The sequence below is a fragment of the Hibiscus syriacus genome, unplaced genomic scaffold, assembly GCF_006381635.1.
Source record: "Hibiscus syriacus cultivar Baekdansim isolate YM2019G1 unplaced genomic scaffold, ASM638163v2 tig00015426_pilon, whole genome shotgun sequence".
Classification (NCBI taxonomy): Eukaryota; Viridiplantae; Streptophyta; class Magnoliopsida; order Malvales; family Malvaceae; genus Hibiscus; species Hibiscus syriacus.
Window position 1 is genome coordinate 1,198,589 of NW_024062362.1, and position 26,599 is coordinate 1,225,187.

Below are 26,599 nucleotides of genomic sequence, written 5' to 3' on the forward strand. Positions count from 1 at the left end.
AGTATCGATACTCCTACAAAAGTTTTGATACTTTATATAAGTATTGATACTTTTAAACATTATGTTCTATCCATATCTCATTCAGATTCTTAAAACTAAGAATCTTACTAAATTTTCCATGTAATCCAAACTTACTTCTAACACTTATAACTTTCTATTCATACCTATGACAAGTTAAACTTAACTTCTAAATTCATTTATACATAATTATTCAAAATTTCACTTATCTACTTCTTATCTTTAATCCTTCATAACTTACAAATCTTTGAGTTTCTATGACCTTTTTCATCTCCACCATGTTTCCTAAGTCTTCATTAACCAAAACCATACTTGAATCTTAAAGATTAACCAGAAGAAATCAAACTCACCTTGGCTTGGGGTGCTTCACGGTGGAGAAGAAGAAGATGAAGAAGAATTGTCTGGAAACTTTGTTTCCCAAAACATGCTCCACATGGGTATTAAAATACCCATAATTATTATTTAATTATTTTCCTTGTTCAATGACTCATTTACCCCTTTCTTCTTCTTCATTTACTAAATCAACCTACACCAGATATTTCAATTAAGCCCTTGAACTTTTCAATTTATCTAAATTGGTCACTAAAATTTAAAATCTCACACTTTAGTCACTAACCCGATATTAAGGATGTTACATTAACTTGACAAACATAGGATATTATGTTAGTGTAAAATTATAGATATTTAGAGCTTCAAAGTTCGATCATCAATGAAAAATATAAAGAGAATACTTAAACTATAAGTGAATTTGAAATTTTCAAGAATCTGACTACACTCCCAATACTCCTTTGTATATATCCATTCCAGGGATAGACATAGGCGGGCGGTCGCCCCCTGAAGATCTAAAATTATCATTTATTTTCTATTGAAAACCTATTTTTTCCCCCTTAGAATTTTACAAATTCAAGTTCGTCTCCTAATATAAAATATTTCATCTATCTATGATCTGATCCTTATGACCTTGGTTTGTTTATTGTGTTTCTAAACCGTGTACGATCACAACACATTTACGGAGGACGACAAGATGGGAAACTTAGAATTTGAGGTGAGATCATACATAGAAGCCTTGAAATTGCATAATTCCAATTTGGAAGAAATACCGGACGAAACCGTGCTGTCGAGATTGTCGCCGACCACCACCAACTGCCTGGCAGAGGATAGCACGATATACTTGCATGACGGGAAGGTTGTACAAGACCTTGTACTTCGATTAAGAGATGTTGAGAGCGGTGAAGTCGAAATTCAACTAGATTGGATTCACTTTCCTGGCTCTAAAATTTTTCTAAGTTAATAAAACTTGCCTTGTATTTCATTAAATAGATGCCCTCTCACTTTCATGGTGTTGCATGCCACTTTGCTCTTTGAAAACTCTCCATTATGTATAAGAAAAATATTATATTATTATTAAATTGAATATGGAGAAATTAAGAGTTAAAAAATAATAAGATGAAGAATCGAATTTGAAAAAGATAGAGAAATATGGTTGAATTTTATTTGAAGTTGGATAAATTAATAAAAAAAAGATAGGAAAAAATGAAAATGAAAAATTAAGATTTCTATGGGATTAAAAAGAATTAAGGGTCTAAGTTAACTTTTTAAAAATAAAGAGACCCTAAATTAGAAATGTAAAAGTTAGGGCCTTGAGTAAGTGTTCAAGGTGCTCTCCAAAAGGTTGGCTCTGATTATAAAATAATGTCTGTTAATAATGTTTCTTAATCATTGATAATACACACACATTCTACTATGCAACTACTTCAACTTAGGACCTGACAGTAGAAATTCTTAAAACTTCCCATTTTTTCCTCAGCTCTTTTGGTCAGGCCTTTGTTATTTCTTCCCTTCATTTTGGGACTTCCTAATTCCATAGGCCTAGATTGTGTTAGTTGCAAGGGAGAGAGAGATTAGAATAGAATTTGATATTTATGGATTTTTAATAGCATAATATCAAAATTAACCCTTAAAGTTTACTAAAATGATCATTTTGTAGACTATTCTATTTTTGAAGTATTTTGGCCCCTAACGTTTCAATTTAAGGCAAAAAAGCCCCTAACATATGATAGAATAATTGCTTTGGCCCTTATTCTTTTTCTGAGGTATTGTAGCCCTTAACTTTTCATTTTAGGTTAAAAAAGGTTCCTATTTTGGAGTGTTAATCGTGTGTTAACTAATAGTTTTCATTTATAGAGAGAGCTTTTTCCCCAAAGTGAAACGCTAGAGACCAAAATTCTCCGAAAAAGAATGTGATCAAAATGACCATTTGGATAACATTGGGAGCTATTTTAATATTAAAACTTTTTTCAATACTTGAAAAAATGAAGCCTTGTAAAATATTATGTTATGGTGGTTTGGAATGGGCTAATATCATTTACATATATTACGTGAACTCTTCACTTGCCCACTTCTATTCTTTATTTTCTTGGCATAATGCCAAAAAACTCCCCCCAACGTTTGTTAAAATGGTTATTTTGGTCCCTATTTTTATGGAGCATTTTGACCCAACGTTTCAATTTGAGGCAAAAAACTCCCTCAATAAATGAAAACTATTAGTTAGCACACGATTAAAGCTCCAAATAGGAGTCTTTTTAAGCCTAAAATGAAACGTTGAGGGCTAAAATACCCTAGAAAAAAAGAATAAGGGACAAAGTGATTATTCTGTCAAATGTTAGAGGCCTTTTTGCTATAAAATGAAATCTTTGGGGCCAAAATGCTCCAAAAAATAGAATAGGAAGTAAAATGACTATTTTGATAAACGCTAGGGGCTAATTTTAACATTATACCTATTTTTTCATTATAACAATTAACATGTATCGATTTTTTCCTCTTTAATGTAAAATTTACACGAAACATACTGTCTTATTTAGACTTCGATATTTCTGTGGTTGTTTATATGATGCTTATATATATACCAGACCCAAAAATTATAAAAACCCTCCTGCTACCCAAAAAATATACATCTTCCACTCGATCTGAACCCGACTCAATTTTTTTGAGATAAAATTTGAACCCGCTCAATTTAATTAAAAAATAATATATAGATGGATATTTGTTGTGTGCTGTGAGTATTAAAAATTGGACGCAAATTATGTGTAAATATACACAATGGCACAAGTAATAAAGAGTGAGTGAGTATCATTCCCACGAGGATTAGAGGAAATTGCAAGTTAAGTTAAAGCACAAATACTAAATTATCTAAGTATAGTTAGTGATGATATTCACAAGTGAGAGTGTAGTGACAAAAATAAAATGGAGCGAATGTGAATGATATTGTGGAAATGTGATGGCAATAAGGTAGATGGAAATGTCGTGACAATTTAAGATGTATTTGAAATGTAAACAACTAAAAATGTCAATGCAAAATGAGTATTGAATTCGGAAATAAGTAAGCAGACTTAATAATCCTCACACGACAAGATACTATAGGAATGAATGGTTGGGTTACTAAGGAATCCTAAGCATTGCCTCTCAGAATGATTTAAGCTTCTATGGTCTATTTGCTCGACAGAGTTTACTAAGAGTGTCCCTACGCTCTCTCGAGTCAAGGGAACCTGACAGACGTGAATGCTACGACAATACCTATTGGCATGAACAGTAACATTAGACCTATCGAATATGCACTACTCATTTTAGTCGTTGAAATCCTATCTTTATCTCTAAAGTGGATTATACCCTAATTAAAAACTAAAACCCATTGCTCATGTAGATCCTCCCTTAGTTTCTCTCAAACACTAAGGATCGTTATCCTAGTTTCTCTCAAACACTAAGTGTTATACTTAAGAAATGGACACTATCATGCCTCCTACAATCCCAAGTAATTTAGCACAATGAGAAAAACAAATAGATAAACATAAAACCTTAAATCATTCATTAAAACAAAAACTCAACCATCAATGAGAACCCACACCAAATAAAGTTTAGTTCTTGGTGGGGTTCGAAATATTCAAGTGAATAATTCGTTCCATACAATGCAAGTAAATCGAAAGAAAATAAAGCAAAGGGGTGGAGGAAACTCCTAACGCGCACTGCTAGTTGCTCTTCGGGCCGCCACAAACGAAACCTTAGCGAGCTAGCTCCTCTCGGACGCCTAGCACGCAACTCCCTCGAGCTTGACTATGGAAGAGACTCTTGAAAAGAAAAAAAGGGAAAAATTTAGAAGCTTTCTAGCCACCTTTCTTAGCTCATTCTTTTCTCAAAGAATCCTCCCTCATTTTTTGTAGCCACCTTTTCTATTTATACTAGGGAATCTCCTATGTTTTAGTGAAAAAATCCTCATAGTACCCTAGGTTACATTCCTTTCACGTGAAGGTGGTTACAAGGGAGGATCTGGTCCCCTCCTAGGCATATGGTGATAGAAAACACGTGAGTGTGTACAACTGGCAGCTCCCATGAAAATATCTTATTCGTTTTTGTCCTTTTTTATGTAAAGGAGTTGTCCCAATTTGCCTTGACAATTCTCCTTGCTCACCATCCAAGAATGCAACAACAATTCTCCATGCTCACCCTCTATTTCATCGACTTGCACATTACCAGCAAAAGCATAACCAATCCCGTAAAATAGCACCATTTATAAATTAAAATGTCACGACAAATCAAAACCATCAAATGCAATTATATGCTCATATACACATCTAAATAAACCTACATTCACCTTGAGACATCCAATAGCTTATGTGAAAAGGCCCTAAATATAGTTTTTTATGAAGTTATCACATCCCCAAACTTAAGTTATTGTTTGTCCTCAAGCAATGGATAGTGGTTAGCAAAAGAAAATGTCATGGCAAAATTCAGTTTTAGGACAATCAGGTGTAATAGATTTTCAACCCTTAGAAATGTCTTGGCATCAACAAGTTAGACAAATAGAGATTTTAAGAATATTACCTTAAGACAAGGTCTTCTGCTTAGTCAAGTTAGAAAAATTCTAAAGAAATTCTAATATTATGCCATAACATGTTTTCAACTTTAAGCACAAGTTCATTTCTCCCATTTCCTTAACACTTAATTTTTTTTTAACAAAAATCATTGTTACGAGAGGAATCAACTTGTCACAACTACCATCCCACACTCTAGATGAATGGGATCATACCTTTAAACCCCGAGCTAGTCAGGCAGAGTCACCCCGTGACTACTTTCATTCACTGGTATGACTATGGATGCCATTTATTAAAATACAGTATCTAGGCAATGTCATGGCAAAGAGGAGTGTCATTCTACAGTTATGTCGAAGCATTTATTCACAATTTACCATAATTCACCAACATAAGGGAGTCTAATTTAACAATTAATTTCATTCACATCAATACACACTAAGGCATTCAAGCTTTCGTTCCATAAAAAATTCTAAAATTCCTAATAGAGAATATACAGTCGTGTAATAATTAAAAGTACAAACAACCAAGTCTTAAAACAAATCCTATTCAACTCCATTGCCATGTACATTAAGTTTATATTAGCCGTAAAGAAAAATATCATCATCGGACATCATCAACTTATTCTAGCAAACTATCATAAATCCTACTAATGCCATGGTAAAATAATTATGGTAACATTATCATGCAAATGACCTAATAAGAATACTACATCCCATAAACTTGAGGGATGTATTATCCTCAATACAGAAAATAAACTAAGTTAAATCTAAACTACATGCTATGAAATGAAGTGAAAGTTATATTGGCTTTCAAAGATGGTGGTGGTGTTGTGGTGGTTGTGTTGTATGTAGTGCGCTTCTTCAATGGAGGTAGGCTTGGTTTTGAGTCTGAAGCATGCTCAGCGGGTGTGATTTGAACTTGGATAAGTTCCTCAACAGGTGGGCTCTCTCTTCGCCCTACAGACCTCTTCAGGTGTCGTTTTGTCCGACGTGCAGAGGATTGTTGTGGCATTTTTTATGGCTCAAACATTTCATCATGAGGCTCTTCAGTGGTAGTGAGTGTTAGCGTTTCTCTAGTTCCTCTTGAATTGGTGGTTGAGGGTCTTGTTCTGGCTTCTCTTCCTCGGCCTCCAGGTTGGTATGGTATGCATCTTGCGGTTCAGGAATAAGGGCATCTGGAAATGCTGAAGCATTTTCATGTTCTGGCAAGATGGACTCCGGGAACACAGGTAGATCATGGACCAAATGGGGGAATGTCTCATTGAAATAAAACTGTAGGACTGTGTCTCTTTGCTTTGCATAAAAAAAGAAAATTTGAAGATCGCTCGATAAAGAGTTGAGTCAATCTCTAGTATGCTTTGAAGAGCCAGCAACATCAGCTATTTTTGTTGTGACATGTTCCTTTAGATCAACTTTTAAATTAGGCTCAGGCTTGTTTTCATTAAACCCTAACAAGACCACCAACTTATCTTTTATGATTCCCTTCAAGCCCGAGAGGATTTCATCACCATATTCATCCTCAATGACATTTTTCTTTCAGCAGAGGGCTATGATAAGATTTGTAAAAATAGGGGCACTGGTCGGTCTCTTCAAAAAAGCGTGGGCTTTCACAACAATAATATTCCTCACATCAATAGGGCATCCAATAATGATTGAATTGAGCAGTATCATACACGGTAATGATACGTTAGTGTTGTGGGTTGTGGGCTTCAGCTTGTGTTTCATGAAGTGGTTCCACAAATTTTCCTTTGGCTGGAGCCTCTCACGGATCATTGATCGACTGTTAGCTTGAGTACCATTCCACTTCAAGTTACCAAAACATAAATCTTCCATAATCCTATGATAAGTCTCAAAATCAACATCCTCCTCGAATATTTTATGATGATCAGCAACCTCTGGAATTTTAAAGTAACGGTTAATGATAGTATATGAAAAATGAACATTTTTACCTAAATCGATATTTGGTTGGGGTTGGGGTTGGAGATAATGGCATAAAATTCTCGGATAATGGAGGCATTGATGTTGCCAAGATGCCAAGCAAACTTTTCCCATTTATGCTGACGAACAAAAATATCTCCTCCCTCTCCTTTTGTCGTTTTGTAACCCGAAACCAATAAAATAGGATTTTTATCCTTTTTTCCTTCCATCCTTTTTAGCCGTCACTTTCATGGGTAGCATAAAGTGTTCACCTAGGAAATTCACGTGGAAAACAATTAAATAAATAAAACACTAAGATAAAAAGTAAAAGGGCACGTGTTATTTATAAACAGAAGTAAGAGCAAAATGTCGAGGCATTTTCAAACTCAAGTATCCTGCAAGTAAAGCGTTGACTTTTCTCGCACGATGGGTGCTCCAGTGTATGCCTTCAAACGTTGGCCATTAACCTTAAAAATTGTCCCATCATCTAGATTCTTGATATCCACAGCTCCATGGGGATAGGCTTGATGTACCTCGAATGGTCCGGACCATCTTAACTTAAGTTTTCCCAAGAAAAGCTTCAATATCGAGTTATAAAGGAGCACCTGTTGACCAATAAGAAAATGCCGTGGAAAATGGTTTGATTATGTCACTTCTTTGTCTTTTCCTTGCATAACTTGCCATTTTCATACGCATGCGCCCTGAACTCTTCCATCTCATTGAACTCTAATAATCTTCGTTCACCCGCTAATTGAACATCAAAATTGAGTTTCTTGATAGCCAAATAGGCTTTGTGCTCCAACTCAATCGGTATATGGCACATTTTTTCCATACACCAACTTAAATAGGGTCATCCCCAACAGAGTCTTGAATGCAGTTCGATAGGCCTGCAGTGCTTCATCAAGCTTCGGTGACCAATCTTTCCTTTTTGGGTTCACAACTTTTCCAACATCTGTTTGATATTGCTATTTGAGATTTTAGCTTGCCAATTAGTTTAGGGGTGATATGTCATCACAATTTTGTGCCACGCCCCATACCTCTACAATGCTTTGGCAATTAACTTGTGGTCAAAGTGGGTGCCCTCATCACTAATGATAGCTATAGGTGTGCCAAATCTCGTGAAGATGTACTTGTGAAGGAACTTAAGCAGCATCTTTAAATCATTCCTTGGCGTGGCGATTTCTTCATCCTACTTAGACACATAGTTCAGTACCAGTAAAATATATAAGTCTCTAAATGAAAATAAGAATGGTTCCATGAAGTCGATACCCCACACATTAAAAAGTTGTGTCTCTAAGATATTTTGCAATGGCATTTCATGACGTCTGGAGATATTTCCTGTAAGTTGACATATATCCCAAGTCTTGTAAAATGCATGGGCATCCTTAAAAAGGGTAGGCCAATAAAAGCCTGATTGAATGACCTTCTTAGTAGTCCTTGTACCTCCGAAGTGGCCTTCACATGGACCCGAGTGACAATGATGTAAAATTTCCCTTTGCTCCTCTTCGGGGATACACCTTAAGATTATCTGGTTGGCACATCGATTGAACAGGTAAGGTTCGTCCCAAAAATAAAATCCCGCATCGTTCCTAAATTTCCTTTTTCCCTGGATGTTCATGTCATAAGACAAAATACCAATAACAAAAAAAAAACAATGTCAGCGTACCACAAAATTACCGCGACATATAAGATTTTCTCATCAAGGAATTCTTCTTTAATGTCCAAATTGTCATGACATTTTGAAATGTTCTGTAATCTAGAAAGAGGATCAACAACTTGGTTCTTGGTACCTTTCCTATCTGCCACCTTTAAGTTGAATTCTTACGAGAGTAGTATCCACCTGATAAGTCTGGGCTTGGCATTCTTTTTATTCACTAAGTATTTGATAGTTGAGTGATCAGTGTGAACAATGACTTTGGTTCCTATTAAGTACGATATAAACTTGTCAAATGCAAATACCACAACAAGTAATTCTTTCTTAGTGGTAGTACAATTAAGTTGCACATCATTCAAAGTAAGACTTGCATAATATATAACATGGAATATTTTACCTCGTCGTTAGCCTAGTACTATTTCCATGCCGTAGTCACTTGCATCACACATTAGCTCAAATAACAACATCCAATCTGAGGGAACAATAATAGGCACTGAGATAAGGCTCTACTTCAGCTCTGTGAATGCACCATGGAAAAATTTATCAAACACAAACACAAGGGTTTGGAAATCTTGGAGAAGTCCTTAATGAACCTCCTACAGAAACCAACATTTCCAAGAAAACTCCTAATTCCCTTGATATTGGTCGGTGGAGATAACTTCTCGATCACCTCAATCTTAGATTTATCTACCTCAATGCCTTTGTGTGAAATCTTGTGGCCCGACACAATACTTTAGTCACCATGAAGTGGCATTTTTCCCAATTTAACACAAGGTTAGCCTCCTCACATCTCTTGAGAAACTTTGCCAGATTGCCAAGACATTTTTCAAAACTATCTTTAGAGATGAAGAAATCATCCATGAATATTACCAAGAAATCCTCAACCATGCCAGAGAAAATGGCTTGTGTACAGCGTTGAAAAGTTGTTGGTGCATTGCATAGACCAAATGGCATCCTACAGAAAGCATAAGTGCCATAAGGAAACGTGAATTTTGTATTTTCTTGGTCCTCTGGTGCTATGACAATTTGGTGTACCCCGAATATCCATTTAGAAAGAAATAGTATGTCTTACCCATCAATCGATCAAGTATTTGATCGATGAAAGGTAAAGGGAAATGATCTTTCTTGGTAGACTTGTTTAGTTGGTGGTAATCCACACAAATCCTCTATCCACTGATGGTGCGCATAGGTAAGAGCTCATTGTCTTCATTGCTCACCACGTTCGTGCCTTCTTTCTTGGGGACACATTGCATCGAGCTCACCCACGAACTATTGAATATTGGGTAAATTACTCCATCATCAAGCCACTTGATAATCTCTTTCATAAACATATTATTCATGACAGGATTGATCCTTCTTTGTGGCTCTATGGAAATGTCATGATATTCTTCCAGCAAAATTTTGTGCAAGCAAATGGTTGGCCTTATCCTCTTCAGGTCTGTCATAGTCCATCCTAACGCTTTCTTATGCTGTGACAAGACACTTAGCAAACTTCGTTATTGGTCAAGATTAAGACTAGAAGGAATAATCATAGGCAAAGTATTATTCGCACCCAAGTAAGAATATTTGAGATGCGCTAGCAAAGTTTTTAGCTCCAAATTGGGTGCATGTTGTAGAGAGGGCTTAGAAGGAATAAATTCTTCAAAATCAAGATGTTCAAAGAACATACCTATTCTAGCTTAGATTAAACTAGATTGATGTACCTCCAAGGGGAATTCCTTAGCATCCTCTTTGTTATCCTCTTTCATAAGCTCTTCATAATCAACAAGATATATGAAATTGTTATTTCAAAATTACTCAGCTTCTTCTTCTATCATTGAGTCCACTTCCAGAATTCTCATATATTCTTCAGAATCATCCACATATTTAACAGAATGAAAGACATTCACAGTCACACTTTGATCAACTACTCGTATAGTGCGTTCACTTTTCTCACAATCAATAAGAATGCAACCAGTGGCTAGGAAAGGCCTTCCCAAAATTATGAGTGCATTTGCATCAAACACGCAATCAAGTATAAGGAAGTTATATGAAAATACAAATTTGTCCACCCTCACTATGACATCCTTGATCTTCCCTTCAAGACGAACATGGGATCAATCGACTAGTTACAAAATAACAGAGGTAGGCCTCGCATTTCCCATTCAAAGTTTCAAAAATACTGACTTGGGGATTAGATTCACGCTTGATCCAAGTTAATAGAGTTCTTTTCCAACAAAGTTGTCTCCTATAAAGCGTCAAATAATAAAGTTGCATGAATCTTTTTACTTTAACGACACTTGCTCAAGACATAACAATATTCTTTTACCGTGGAAATTGTCTCAAACTACTCGACTTTTCTTTTCTTGGTAACAATTTCCTTGAGAAATTTGGCATATGTGGACATTTGATCAATGGCCTCTATGAGTGGGATTAATGATATAATGCTGGTCAAGAATGTCAACAAACTTCTTGAACTTAACATCATCATCAAGCTTCTTCAACCTTTGCAGGAAAGGGTGGTGGGGGTCTGACATCTTCTACTGATAGTGTGGGAACTACTTTTGTCGTGGAAATTTTGTTTGCCCCAACAACAGGTTCACTTGTTGAACCCTCATCATTATCCTTCTCCTTGAGGATCTCTTCTTGCACATTAATGGGAGTGAATTCATCTTTCTTCATTCCCCTAAACTTATCTTTTTGATTGATTTGGGTGTCACTCCGTAGTGTAAGTGTAGTACATTATTCCTTGCCATGAGGTTTAGTGACTTTAGTGTCACTTGGTAGAAGACTCGGTTGGTGTTCTTGTAATACCACAACAATTTGACCAACATGACCCTCCAAAGGTCGTAAAGATATGATGAAGACGCTACCCCCTTGTTAGAATTATGCCAAGGCATATTCGATTGAAAACCTTGGGGCTCGTTTACATTCTACTGCCGAGCAAGATGACTAGTATTAGTTGTACTTGATTTTCCCATGAAAAATTAGGATGTTGACGTCATCCTAGATTGTAAGTGTTGGATTAAGGGTTGTTGTTATTACTTCGATTGAAATTCCTACATAATTGATCGATTATTGATTTTATGGGCATTCACACTCATGGTGATTGTCACGATATAATAAACATGTTGAGTTGGCCACCTTCACTTCTTTCACCTTATTTGAACGTTCCATATTCTTCAATATATTTATGATAACAGAGAGTTGGGCGGACACAGAATCCTTAGCATCTAGTTTGGATGTCCCTTGTGCCTTCCTCCATGTTCCAAGCCTTGAAGAAGAAACTGGTAGTCATTATTGATAATTCTATCAAGATTATCAAAAGTCACTTCAGGTAATTTTTCTAGTAAAATTCCATTTGCTGAGGCATCTAACATCATCCTGGTGGGTGCATTAACTTTATTGTAAAACATTACAACTTGAGTCCAATCTTGAAATCCATGATTAGTACACTTCCAAAGCAATCCCTTATATCGATCCCAACATTCATACATAGATTCGTCATCAGCTTGACGAAAAGATGCTATGCATTTTTGAGTTGAGTATGCATGTTCGGTGGATTATACCACAACAAAAAGCTTTTACACAAATCAACCCATGAATTCATCGATCTAGATGGAACTCCACTTAACCAAGCCCTTGCTCGATCACGTAAAGAGATTCAACACATCTTCATACATTCCTTCTTGCCTAAATGAATCACAAACTTCCAAGAAAGCACGAATGTGTTGCCTTGCATCTTCATAAGGCATGCCACTAAATTATCCTATGGAATTTAGCATGTTGAACCTGACTGGTTTAAGCTCAAAGTTGGTTGTCTGGATCTCGAGAGCTACAATCACTGGATTGAGATCATCCAAGATAGGAATTAAGTGGTCTCGAATAGCTCTAGGTTATGTTATAATTCTAGTATTTCAATTGGCAGCGGTATTTGGATCTGTTGGATCTTGCATTCGATGAACTCCTTGGTTTTGATCGTTGTTCATGGCTCTATTGGCATGTTGAGCACGTCAAAGTTGTTCAATCTCAGGTACTAGAGGATAAAGAGGTTCCTCAACAGACCTTCTAGACATGCAATGACAAAATATGAAAAAGAAAAACAAATAAAATAACAAGAAAAACTATACTAAAAATAAAGAAGTAAAATGAAAATGATAACTTCCAATTGCCAATCCCGAAAACGACGTAAAAAACTTGTTGCATGCTGTGAGTACTAAAAAATGGACGCAAATTATGTGTAAGTATACACAATCACATAAGTAATAAAGAGTAAGTGAGTGTCGTTCCCACGAGGATTGGAGGAAATTGCAAGTTAAGTTAAAGCACAAATACTAAATTATCTAAGTATAGTTAGTGATATTCAGAAGTGAGAGTGTAGTGGAAAAATGGAGCGAATATGAATGGTATTGTGGAAATGTGATGGCAATAAGGCAGATGGAAATGTCGTGACAATTTAATATGTATTTGAAATATAAACAACTGAAAATGTCAATACAAAATGAGTTGAGAATTCGAAAATAAGTAAGCAGACTTAATAATCCTCACACATCATGCTACTATGAGAATGAATGGTGGGGTTACTAAGGAATCCTAAGCCTTGCCTCTTAGAATGATTTAAGTTTATATGGTCTATTTGCTCAACAGAGTTTACTAAAAGTGTCCCTATACTATCTAGAGTCAAGGGAACCTGACAAATGTGAATGCCACGGCAATACCTCTCGACGTGAACAATAACATCGAACCTATCAAATCTATCCTTATCTCTAAGGTGATTTATGCCCTAATTAGCAACTAAATCTCATTGCTCATGTAGATCCTCCCTTAGTTTCTCTCAAATACTAAGGATCATTAACCTAGTTTCTCTCAAACACTAAGTGTTATACTTAAGAAATGGACACTCTCATGCCTCTTACAATCCCAAGTAATTAAGCACAATGAGCAAAACAAATAGATAAACATAAAAACCTTAAATCATTTATTAAAATAAAACTCAATCGTCCATGAGAACCCACACTAAATAAATCTTAGTTTATGGTGGGGTTCAAAATATCCAAGTGAATACTTTGTTCCATACAACCCAAGTAAATCAAAAAAATAAAGCAAAGCGGTGGAGGAACTCCCAACGCGCCCTAGCAAGTGATCTCGCAGGTCATCACAAACGACACCTTAGTGAGCTAGCTCTTCTCGGACGCCTAGTACGTTACTCCCTCGAGCTTGACTATGGAAGAGAACCTTAAAAAGAAAATAAAAAGTGAAAGAAAGTTGGAAGCTTTCTAGACGCCTTGCTTAGCTCACTATTTCCTCAAATAATCCTCCGTCATTTTTGGTAGCCACATTTTCTATTTATACAAGGGGAATTTCCTAGGTTTTAGTGCAAAATCCCTATAGTACCCTAAGGTACATTCCTTTCATGTAAAGGTGGTTGCAAGGGAGGTTGTGGTCCCCTCCTAGGCGGTTGGTGGCAAAAAACACGTGAATGTGTACAATTGGCAGCTCTCATGAAAATATCTTCTTCGTTTTTATCTTTTTCTACATACATGAGTTGTCCCAATTTGCCTCGGCAATTCTCTTTGCTCACCATCCAAGAATGCTATGTCAATTCTCCATGCTCACCCTCTGCTTCATCAACCTGCACTCAACAACAAAAGTACAACTTTCCTCGTAAAATAGCACCATTTATAAATTAAAATGCCTCGACAAAGTCAAACCACCAAATGCAGTTATATGCATCTAAATGAACCTACATGCACCTTGAGGCAGCCAATAACTTAAGTGAAAATGCCCTAAATATAACATTTTTACGGAGTTATCAGTATTATTGTAATTTCCCTTAAATATATAAGATAAAATTACAACTATTTTTTGGGTAAGGTTGGGTCGAGTATTTTTCACCCTAAACCTGAACTTGACTCGACCCGAACATAACCTTAAAAAACCCGACCCAAACCCAATTTTTTTTAAAAAATCTGACCCGATTAGGTCGGGTTCGGATCTCATGCTCATCCCTATATACACGTGTGTGTTAATGTACGAACCAAACTATTTCGGTAGTTAGATGAATGGTTGTTCTTTTTAAATATCTCAGGTTCAAGCACCGGAAATTACAGGGTATTTAAGCATTCATTATCAAATGATTGAGACTCTTTAGAACATATACTATTATTTATAAAGCACCCCAAATTAATTAAATATATATATATATATATATGCGTGTCTATATATTTATGATGCTTCTTGAAATTAAATGTGTGGTAATTGTGGACTTAAGAGTTAAGCAAAAAGTTTCACTATAACTAAATTTTGGGTAATCTACACCAAAACACAATTGAATTTAATATCGTTTTTACTATCAAACTTTAAATTGATTCTATTGTAGCACTAAACTTTAATTTATACTTCTATTAATAACATTGGATTATTAAATCCATTAACAACCAATGATTTGACAGTTTGGTGTTAATGTGGAAGTTAAAAAATATTTTATTTTATTTTATCTCGTCATCGTCATCGTCTTCATCAAAGTTGGTGTTTTTTCCATCCATTTTTAGTCTCCATCAGAAACTGACATTCTCTTGTATCTTTTGTATTCACCCTAGACACTGATTAATTCGCCTCTTTGTCCTCTAATACTTTTTCGATTTAGCTTGACTCAAAACCTCTTTAAAATTCACGAAATTAAATTAAAAGACTCATCATTTTGTGACGATTTGAGGACTTTATTGGATTTAAGGGATTTGCAATGCATGTTTGAACATTTAAACAATGAGAAGCATTTCTTCAAGAATGCGGACAACATACCTCAAAATTAACCTTATTGAATGATTGTTAGAGGAGATTGAAGTATTAGAATGTCAGATCTTTAGATAGATTTTTGTTGATTTTAAGTAAGTTTAGCAGAAATCAATCTAACGAGAAGAAATAAGACTAGAATGTGAATATTTTGGTGCCGATATTGCCACGAATGAAGATTAATTATGGGTGGTGATTGGTTGTCAACGACATTTGTTGTAGCTGATGATTGTCTTTAGGGACCAAAATGGTTCGTAAACTAAAGTCCAATATCAAAATCAATACACAAACTAAAGTTAAAGGGGGATAAAAATAGAACACCATCACACCTTTAAAGATTTAGTGACACAATACTTATATATAACTCAAAACCAAAGTTCAATGCTATAATTGAAGTGTTTTAAAGTTTAATATTAAAATTGATACAAATCTTAAAATTTAATAGTATTCGAAGACAATTAAAAATAACAATAAAATTTAACTTCTAACAAGTAGTCTTAAGAAAACAAGAGAAAAAATTGAAAATAAGAGTTGATTCTACAAAATCAAATTCCTCAAATTTTTAAGTCACTTTCCAAACATTAGTCGGAGCAATATGGATAACAAGTGACGACAATTGTCCTCCTGAAATTTTATAAATTCGTCTCCTTCAAAATTTTTATAAATTTATTCCCCTACATAACATATTGTGTTCGTCCCTAGATACTTTCATCATGAAATTCACAAATTTAAGATATGAACTTAGGTTAGATGTTATGGTTGGGGAAGTTCTGCAATATGACAAGGTTAAAAAACCAAAAGAAATAGTCGTAACCGAAAATGTGATGAAGAAGATAATATTTTTATTCAACCAAAAAATATTAAAAAAAATTAACATTTTAAGTTGCGTCCAACCTATACTATTATAAAAAGGATATCACTTTTAGTTGCTTTTATTTCCACTGTCTTTTAACCTTAAATTAGGTTACCATTCCTTGGTGTCCAATCATCATCGCTTCATTAAGACCCACACTTGAGACAAACATTCTCCTACATGCCATTTACCACAATGCTCACTTGAAATTATACTTTTAGTAAAATTAAAGCCAAGTCAATGGTCTAATCAACATTAGAGTTCTCTAAGTTAAAATTTTCACATTCATACCACTTATTTTAGATATGACACGATCAAATTTTATTTAATTTAACCCAGTAAAAGAGTAAGAAGGTATAGACTAAATGTTCCACACAGAGAACGTACTGAAAAATTTGTTGAAATACCAAAGGTCAAATATGATGAAATTAAACATTCCAAAAAGATGAAACAAAAACGACAGGCATCATGTTCATGTAGATTACAACTGAAATGCATGCATGCAAAGCATTGGTCTTCCATCAATCATCATCTTCATCATCATCATCAGAACTTGCATAGGCTAAGCCTAGTAAGGATTTGGCAGGATTTTCCACTTTATCCTGCTTTCCTTCCATGTTTGATTCCGAAACACAATGCTGCTCATTCTTCCTATGGTTGAACTCCTGTTCCTGGGATCGTAAATTGGATCGATTCTGCTCATTCTTCTCATGGTTGAACTCCTGCTCATGGGACCGTAAATTGGATCGATTCGCCTCAGGCTCAGAGTTGGAGGGGCTTGAAAATTTGGCGCGCTTCGGTTTAACTTCCACGACTTTTTTCAGCAAATCTTGCTGCCTACATGATAAAGAAGACAACTGAAAGTGGTAACTAGAACAATATGATAGAACAGTTCCAAAATTGTAACCATACATATTTTACAAGTGCACATGTAGCAGGAAGTGATCTCGCGGGTTTATGGGAAGAGAGGAGAGGGAGAGAAAGACCTGATATCGCTCTTTGGCTTCGGCTCAACTCGAAGAGGCAAAGGAAAGGATGCAGGTGTGGAATCAGCTAAAACAGCAGCTTTGTGTCAAATTGTTAAGAAAAAGTGAGAACTGATATGAAACAAATGCCAAATAAGGGGAAGACTTCAGGGTGCTAACAATAGAGCTCAACGGTAGAACTATACAGCATTCAAGACCGACTCAGCGTGATATGGAAAAACTCATCGTGTAATCTAATGCAACTGAGAAAACAAAGTGAGAACAAATGCTAGAATTCTAGGACTTGCAACATAGAAATGAGAAATTCAGTAACGATAGCACTTCACTTGAGTAAAATAGGCAAAGACTAAGATGTGAGGAGCGTCATAACAAACAAAAAAACTTTTTTTCTTTTACAATCCTGAGCTCTTCGCAAATAGAAGTTGCAAGGATGAATCTACATATTTCAGCACATAATAGAAGTGATTCAAAGAATGTTTGCAAAAATGTAAAACATAAAAGCTCAAAATCTACATGCCATACAGAGCAAGAATCACAAAAAGTATTCAAACTATCATATCTCAGGTATTGCTTAGTTAGCTGAACACTTGGTTTTAAAATGCGGGATGCGCTCTGATGCGTTTAGTTCTCCGAAGCCGATGCGTAATGCGTGATGCGCTCGCATCACGAACCCGATGCGCCAATTTTCACAAAAAAATACTTTTGAACTAATTTTATACCTTGTAAATACTTATATATCAAAAATACTTCAATTAATACCAAAAGTAGTTTAATAGTACTTCATAAATGTTGAATAACAAAATAGACAAATACGCGTAGGAAAATCAAAACAACCAAAAGACAAATCAACAATAGCCCCCACTTCCCTTCCTCCCACTAAGTTCTCCAAACTTTCTCTAGTCACAAACTAAATGTCTCCAAGATCCCCATCATCAAACCCGAGCACGTCTCCATCTCCCTCATCATCATCAGTCACTCCAATGTCTTCCTCCATCTCATCTTCATCAACAAGAGCGAGTATTTTTCCTTTATCATTTCTTGATGGGCTGATCCCATCATCACCTCCTCTTCTTGATCCTCTAGTGAAATGACTTTACTCATTAGCCCCGGAAACTCTACCCACCGCATCCCATGTAAGATCATCATCAAGAAACACCAAATCTTCTTCATCTTAAAATAACTAAAAATTTAATTTGAACTATAGTGTGAATCCATATGGTTGAATTAATGCGAAGAACTAATTCAACCGAGTAGTGCATCGAAACGCATGCCCATTATCGAACAGAAAAAGATCCGTTACTAAGCCCGCCCAAGAGTCTGAGGCACGCATCACATCCTCATCAACTAACATCCATGCAAAGCTGCTCAACCAAACACGCGCACAATACTCCAGACTCAATTACAACATTACACCTTTCTAGATAATCCGGTACACGCGTATGATAAAGGTGTATTAAATATGCACTTCACCTCCCTCCTTATAACGCCACCCTCACAGCTCTCTTTTTCACCTCAACATCCCTCTTTCATCATCTTACACTCCGTTTTGCCCTTCTTTTGTTGATCTCTTTCATTGTACGATCAGGGCTTTTCATCCTGTCGAATGATCAAAAGAAACCCATGACTCAGAAGTTGTACGAGTCAGCTCCATCATCTCGGTAGGCGGCCAAGTTTTTAACGGCGACCACACTCAGTGCAACGTTGCTTTTCTTGTCAGGGTTAACCTTGACCGGGACTGTGGCGGCCAAGATTTTACTAAACGCCCAAAAAAACTTTTACTAAACGCATCGGCCCGCATCAACCGCATCGGATCGCATCAGACCGCATTATATACCCCCTATCGCATCAGGCTGCCAGATGCGTTTTGACCATCGCAACGGCCGCATCACGCATCAAGCGCGCCTGATGCGCGCTTTTTTAAACCAAGGCTGAACATTTAAGGATATCTTAAATGCTGCAAATGCCCGTTTCTCAGTACGGCGCAGGAGGCGTTCAGCATCCTCCTCTGCTTCCATCTGCTCCTTGAGATAGAGCAAATCATCACTGTCCAAAGCTGCAGACATAATACATAATAATATGTAGATTTACCTAAAGAAAAAGTCTAAAGATGTAGGGACAGATAAAGGAAAGCTACCGCCTCGCCCGTGTAGGTAGCCTCCTCGTTCTCCAGCAACCTATTGCATCTGATTGTATCAAAAGCCCAATGGGAGAAGCCAAGTTCCCTGCCAGGGCATGTTATCAGAAAACTACCACAACTTTCGTATTTATAGCAAGAAATTAGTGCCAGCCAGATTTCTTATTAAAATTATCGCAAACAGAGTCATTCCTTCTACTAGTAGTCCTAGCACTGTTAATATGATACATGTTACGAACTCTTCATTTCCTTTGAAGTAATAGCATCACATAGTCAACAGCCATGAGCATGCAGATTCAGGCCCTATAATATATGGGAGAACTAGGGAAAAATTTAAATACCCTTATTAGATGCATAGTCATATTCAATACTCACAAAAGTTCAGATCACATAAGATATAGTGTGGAATGGTACAACTCTATTAATCAAAATAATATATGAAACAACTTGTTAGAACACTCTAGTACCTTAAATTGATTTCCTAATTGAACCTTGAATTTTAAGTGATACAATTAGCATATCAGCAGAAGAAGTTTGAGATAATTGAAGTGATTGGATGGAATTGCCATTAAATAGAGCCACAAGTGGTAAGACCTAGCAAAGTTGTCCATTTTAAGGCGATGCTCGTTTCACATGCTTAACGGGAAAAAACATTTTTTCTCTAACAGTTTGAAGAATTTTATTATCTGGATGAAACTATTGAAAATATCCTGCTGATGCTATTTTCAAACCTCTCTATCCATAACCTGCACCCTAATATTAATAATCCTCTACAACAAAACACAGCAAACTACCATCAGATCAAGTACTCAAATTTATATATAAATCTGCTAAAGCTACCTGAACCATGCTTTTTTATCATCAATAAATTTGCATCATCGCCAAATCCAAGTTGGGATAAAATTTTTGAACAAATGAATCAGAACTTAATAAAAGATCACAAAATCAGTTGCTAACCACAAAAGAGGGGAAAACGTCCAAACAAATGAGAAATGGAGTAGCAATCATTGAAAATGAAAATAAATATAGTTGACAGTGGCCGATGCGTGCAAAGTTGGATTTCTACATATTGAGCTTCACAAGCACAAAACACTGCAACAACAGATGTAGTGTTTTACGGAAGATGAATGAAAGAGGGTAATGGAGGAGAGCAAAGAGGGAAGCAGAAAACATGGAAAAGGAAGGAAAATCATAGGCAGAGAAAAGGAGTATGAGAAAAAGGAGAAGGGTGTTGTCGGTAGCTAAAAACATAGGTATTGAGGGAAGGCTTCGGATGGCGTCTGTCAGGGTGCCTGCCATGGGTCTTTGATGACACCAAGAGATTGGGTAGTTTTCTCTCCTTTTAGAAGCATTTGCGGATTAAAAAGACGATGATTTCCCAATATATTAGGTTGTCCAATTAATTTTCTTCCATAACAACGAGAAACTGAGATCAACTATTTCTGGAAGCCATTTTCGGCAAAACAAATGGAGTCTCATAATCTTTTGATTATACATGCACTAGAGGGTGGAGTATAAGAGCAAAGCAATGAAACGGTGAATTGATAATGGTTTTTTCTCTCAGATGAATGCTGCAACATATTAAATAGAGAGAACTCCATAAGCGAATGCGTTCCCATTGACAACAAAAGGGCAGATTGATTGAAAAGCAGAGAACGGCGATATCCACAAAGAGCAAATTCCATTAAAACAAACGATATCCAAAAGAAACAGTAATAAGAGAACGAATCAAATTCAGGTCCAAATAACAACGTTCCCATAAATCAAATTAAGGATGGAAGAGAATGAAAGAAAAAACATGGGAGAGGCGACGCTCTAACCTTGGCAACCATACGCTGGAAAGCAATATATTCATCGTCAAGTTTGTCCTTTCCTTTCCCCCACTTTTTATCTGCAATTAATCATTTTATCAAGTAAAAAAGAAGATGAAGAAGAAGAAGTAAATAAATAAGTAAACCTCAATTCAAGTTTCGATTTCCATACTTGCCTTTTGGGTCGCTCAGATTGGTGTACTCACGAACTTCTCTCCCTGCCATATTTCAAAAACGCCAGCAAATCACCAAGAGAAAAATGAATATTTTTGTACCAAAACCTAACTGGGAAACGATTTGCTTTCGGGTGCTGAAGATTCGATTGGGCTCGGACCAATAGGGGACGAACACCATACTTAGGCCTTCTTCGTCATCTTGGCTTGGATCCTAAACGCAATCTTAACTCTCAAACCTTTTTTTAATAATGATACAGGTGTCTAACGTTTAGAGGTGAGCATTCGATCCATTCGAATTGAGTCAAATTAAAAAATTGAGTTATTTAAATTGAAAAGTCTTGTTTTATAACTCAAAGATGACTTGAAATTTTTTTAAATTGAGTCGAGTTTATAAAATTCGAGTCAAGTCGAATCAAATTTTTGAGTTTCTGTTTAAACTTAATTATAAATATTTATAATATTATGATATTATTTTATTCCAATTTAAGTAATTTTTTATAACCATACAATACATGTGTATTTCTTCATATTTTCTTCATATGTGATATACATTTAATTTTTGAAAGAATATGTGATATATATTTATGATACAGAGTCAATGACTCTACTCAAACTTGAAAATTAATCCATTGATCACTAAAAATTTCGAGTTATTCGAGTTACTATTTGAGTTGTATTTTACAACTCATATTGAACTTGAATTTTTTTCAAGTCGAGTCGAGTTTATGAAATTATAAGTTTTCTCGAGTCGAGTAAAATAGAAAAAATCATTTTTCGAGTCGAATCGAGTTTTGCTCACTGCTACTAACATTATAAACGTTATCACTTTAGTTGCCCGGACTATAACTGTCGTTAATTTTCTTCGTTAAGTGACACGTGTCACATTCTAATAAATTTGATTTTTTTTAAAAATAAAAAATATTATATTTATAAAAAAACCTAAATTTTAAATAAAATTTTTAAAATTACCTGAATATGACACATATCACTTAACAGCATATTTTAACGGTGTTTACTACTAGAGCATCTAAAGTGTTGACGTTTGGCACCTAGATTATTCAAAAAAGAATAAGTTTAAGTACCTATTTGAGAAAAATGGTACAGTTTGGATATTTATTTATAAATAAGCCAAAAAATAATTATAGATTCTTTAATTCTTATGTAGAGAGGACTGAAAATTAGGTGTAATTATCAATGAAATTAGTATTATTACGTAATTAGGCGATAGTCGTACATGAGTTAGTGAATGTCATTAATCAAAAGAGATTCCAACCACTAAACTATTTTTTTGATGTTTCATATTTATATATTGTATTATCAGTTTAATTAATTAGTGCATTAGTTATTATTATTTTCTTTGTTACCCTTCCAGTTCTAAGGTTTTGCTTTGACTAATTCGGTCGATCCGCGTCTCACACTTGATTGGTGGGTGAGTCTCCTAGCAGAGATTTTCTACATACACAATGACTCGAACTCGAGACATTACTTAAGGGTTATCAAGCTGTTTGTAATACCTCAAATTTTGGTTAGTGATCAAAACATAAATTTTGAAAGTAAAGTGTCCAAAGTATAATGTTTAGAAAAGTTCAGAGACCAAAGTGTAATTTTTAAAAGTTATGCATTTTGGCTCCGTAAATGAATATTTCACCCCTGTGAATTAAGTTTTTTTGGGAATCATATTTTTTATCCGGAATTTGTGTTAAAAGTTATAAAGTGTTAAAGTCTGGTAAAAATAATATAGAGCATTGGATTTGAGAATTAATTTTCATATTAATTATGGACCATTAAATGAAAATGATAAGACTGGAATTTTTGGGAAAAGGCATGGGTAAGGTTGTAAAGGGTAAATTAATTTGTTCATATTTGAATTTGGATGATGATAATTAATATGTGACAAGGTAATTTTGTAATTATCAAGTTTCACTAAGGGTAAAATTTTCATTTCCCATTAAATATAATTTTAATTCATTTAAGCTTAATAAAGGGAAAATGCACATGAAATTAACTAGAAATTTCATGACAATTATTCTTAAAAATTAGCCATGGACATGAGCTTCACAAGGTATGGAGGAAAAATTTATTTTTCATTTTCAAGCAAATTCCTTAGTGTTTGGATTAATGCGTGAAATAGAAAATTGATCTATTCGAAATGCTCTATCATTTGGTGCCAATTATACATTTAAACGTTCTTGAAATAACAAGTTCATTAATATGGTGGATGAAGGGGATGTTAGGATTTTATGAATTGATGATAGATTTTGATGTTGTTGATGTTGTAGAGTTGTTTACAAGCTTGTATGATGATTAAAACACTTGAAATCAAGCCCTGATTGATTTGACCTTAACATATGGTTTTGATAAAGTTGTGATTTGGATAAATTGTGTTAGGGATTTGATTGTAGAAGCTTTGAAATGTTGTTTAGAGATGGAATTCATGCTTGAATCAAGTTGGAAATCATGAAATCCCTAACCCTACATATTCAGCCCAATGAAGAAAAAATTATGAAAATTTTCCCTAAGCTTAGAAATGATATTTGGAAGGTTTTACAAGCTTTAGAATGTTGTTTGGACTAATTTCTAAACTTGCACAAGTTTAGGGACCTATTCATAATTTATGAAAAATTATGGGGTTGATGTGCAATTGTGCAATAGTTGTTGTACTATGTTGTAATTTAGAATTATAATGTTAAATTTGATGTTAGAATGTGAAATTGGACTATTTTGGAAAATTGGTAAAGTTTGAGGACCAAATCACAAATATGGAAAATTTGGGAATTTAAGTGAAAATTTTGTAATTGTATATGTACCTTGTGTTAATTAAATGTTGAACTTTAAGATGGTGTCATTTGAAGCTTGAATTGAAGTTAAATGTCAAAGGACCATTTTGAATAAATGGAGAAGTTGAGATGGATTCTAAAAGAATTCATAATTAGTGGTTAAAATGTAAAGTTGAAAATATTAATGTCAACTTGAAGTGTTAATGTCAACATTTATGTTGTGACATAGAATTAGTATTGAATGAGCATCGAAAGATTTTTAGGAATTTATTTTCTAATGGGTGCAAATGTTAGTAAGATTCTAACATGTGATTTGAATTGTATATGTTTTGTAAATGATGCTCATTTAGATTGTGTGCTTGAATTCAATATCAAACTATATTAAAGCTAAGGAGAAGATTAAGGATGAATGTGAATTTCTAAGGAAGGTTTGCAAGCTAAAGACACCAGGTGAGTGCATTTAATATGTGTTTATATTATTGAGCAAACATTAACTTGCGATGAGCAAATGACGAACTTAAAATGGTAAGAAGTAACTCCTCAAGGTTATGTGATTTTATGCTTTATGCATATATGCTTATTTGGTAAGCTAATAGAATTAAGGAATAAACTAAAAATGCTTACTAGTGAAATCTGCCTAGAAATTTTGTTTTGAATAGTAAGTTTAAAAAATCACAATAAATTATACAGAAATGACTACAAGATTATTTTTATACTTTTGGATTCATATATTAGTCTAGTTTCGTTTAAAATAAATGGATATTGATTTCGAGGAGTATAAAAATATATGAATTTTCAATCGATGATAGGTCAGAAAACAGTGCAGTAGATTTTGGTCGAAATAGCTACTGTAAGTCAGATTTGGAAAATCATCATAAATTGTACAAATTGAACTAGAAGAAGTGCATTGTATATTTAGATTCGTATTCGAGTCTAGTCTCAATTGGTACAAATGGAATAATTTTTAAGTGTGTAGAATAATACAAAATAATATTTCTTTGAGGGTAATGAAAACTGACAGAATATGAAATTGTGGTAAATCATGCATTTTATAATGCTCTTGTAACATCCCAAACTATGAGTTAGTGATTAAATTGTAAAATTTCATAATTTGGTGATTAAAGTGGAAAAGTTGAAAGGTTCAATGATTTATTTGAAGGTATTTCCTTAAAGTTTTAGTAATTATTAAGAGAATTAAAGGGCAAAATGGTTATTTGACAATAAAGATATTTTCCCCTATTATATGAATGAATCACGTGGGGGAATGGGGAAGAGTTATCTTCTTCTTTCTCTTCTTCATTTTCTTCTTCCCCCATGAAGGTTCCAAGGTAAAGGTGAGTTTTCTGGTTAATAAATTATTTGTTGATTTTATGAGTTAGTTTTGATCATTAGATGATAATTAAGCTTAAGGAAAGCTTAATTTGTTCTAAAATAACAAGATGAAAGGTTTAGGAGAGATTAAAGATTTTGAGTTCTTGAATGAAATCTTGAAATATAGTTGATAAGTTGAATTTGACTTGTCATCTATGAGAATAAGAAGTTAGAAGTATTAGAATTAAGTTTGGATAACATGGACAATTTGGTATGATTATTGATTTCTATATGGAAAATAGAATTTTGAGGTTTAAGATGAAATAAATGAATATAAATTAGTTTAAGTATGTATATTTGAGTTAAGTATATGTAAGAGGATGAAATAGGAAGTGTTTGAACAGATATGAGGTGATTTTCGTGCTCAAAAGGTAATTTCTGGGCAGAAGGTATCGGTACCCTATGAAGGGGTATCGATACTCCCTTTTAACGAAAAATTACAGAATGTCAGTATGGTATCGATACCCTATAGTGGGGTATCGATACCCCCTGAAGATGAAAATTTCAGAATGTCATCAGGGTAACTATACCATAGACAGGGTATCTATACCTCAGTTAGGGATGTATCGATATGTACTTTAAACAAGAAATGAAATTTGTTTTCCTTTAGTTTAAGAGTTGAAAGATTAAAATATACAATTGGATTATTGATATGCATAAATGTTATATTTATGTAGATATTGAGCCTAAACAAGTTTCGGAATAATCAAAGGAATAGGATTGAATCAAAGCAAGGCTAAGGTGAGTGCAATTTAATTTGTACTTAGGTTATTGAACAAACATCGGCTTGCGATGAGCCAGTGACGGAGTTACTATGGTAAAAGTAACTTCTAAAATGTTATGTGATTATGATTTATGCATTAGTACATAGAAATGGATGTATGTTATTATATGTTATATATATGTTATATGATATGACATGCAAGTTTACATAAACAAATGAGAAATGATAAAAGCCATATAAAATGATCTACATTAATACATGCACTTGTGATATGATATGAGATATATGGTTACACATACATGTGGTATGTGACAGAAGAGAAAGAACAAGTGATATGAAATGTATAAATGATAATGCCCATGTTATATGATATGAGAGCTAGTGGTATAGTTGGCATGCCAAGAGTCGAGGGTTCTACGTGGTCCTTCGGGACATATATGTATCCTTTGGAACATTTACAGGGTCTTTTGAGACAGATTTGATCCACTGGAATATATATATATGGTTCTTAAGGAGTGGTCCTTCGGGACAAATACAGTACAT

General features: G+C 34.6%; 1 protein-coding gene and 1 pseudogene across 4 annotated transcripts in view; both read right to left on the reverse strand.

The window, feature by feature from the left end:
- Positions 1 to 16,525: 16,525 nt before the first annotated feature.
- On the reverse strand, positions 16,526 to 21,233 carry LOC120207828 (annotated as a pseudogene).
- Positions 19,023 to 26,599, reverse strand: part of LOC120207872 (rhodanese-like domain-containing protein 8, chloroplastic) — a 50,073-nt gene continuing 42,496 nt past the window's right edge. For all 4 annotated transcript variants that reach the window (XM_039207287.1, XM_039207288.1, XM_039207285.1 and 1 more), the window contains one exon: positions 19,023 to 19,033. The gene's annotated coding sequence lies outside the window, so the exon portion shown is untranslated. The remainder of the gene's footprint in view (positions 19,034 to 26,599) is intronic.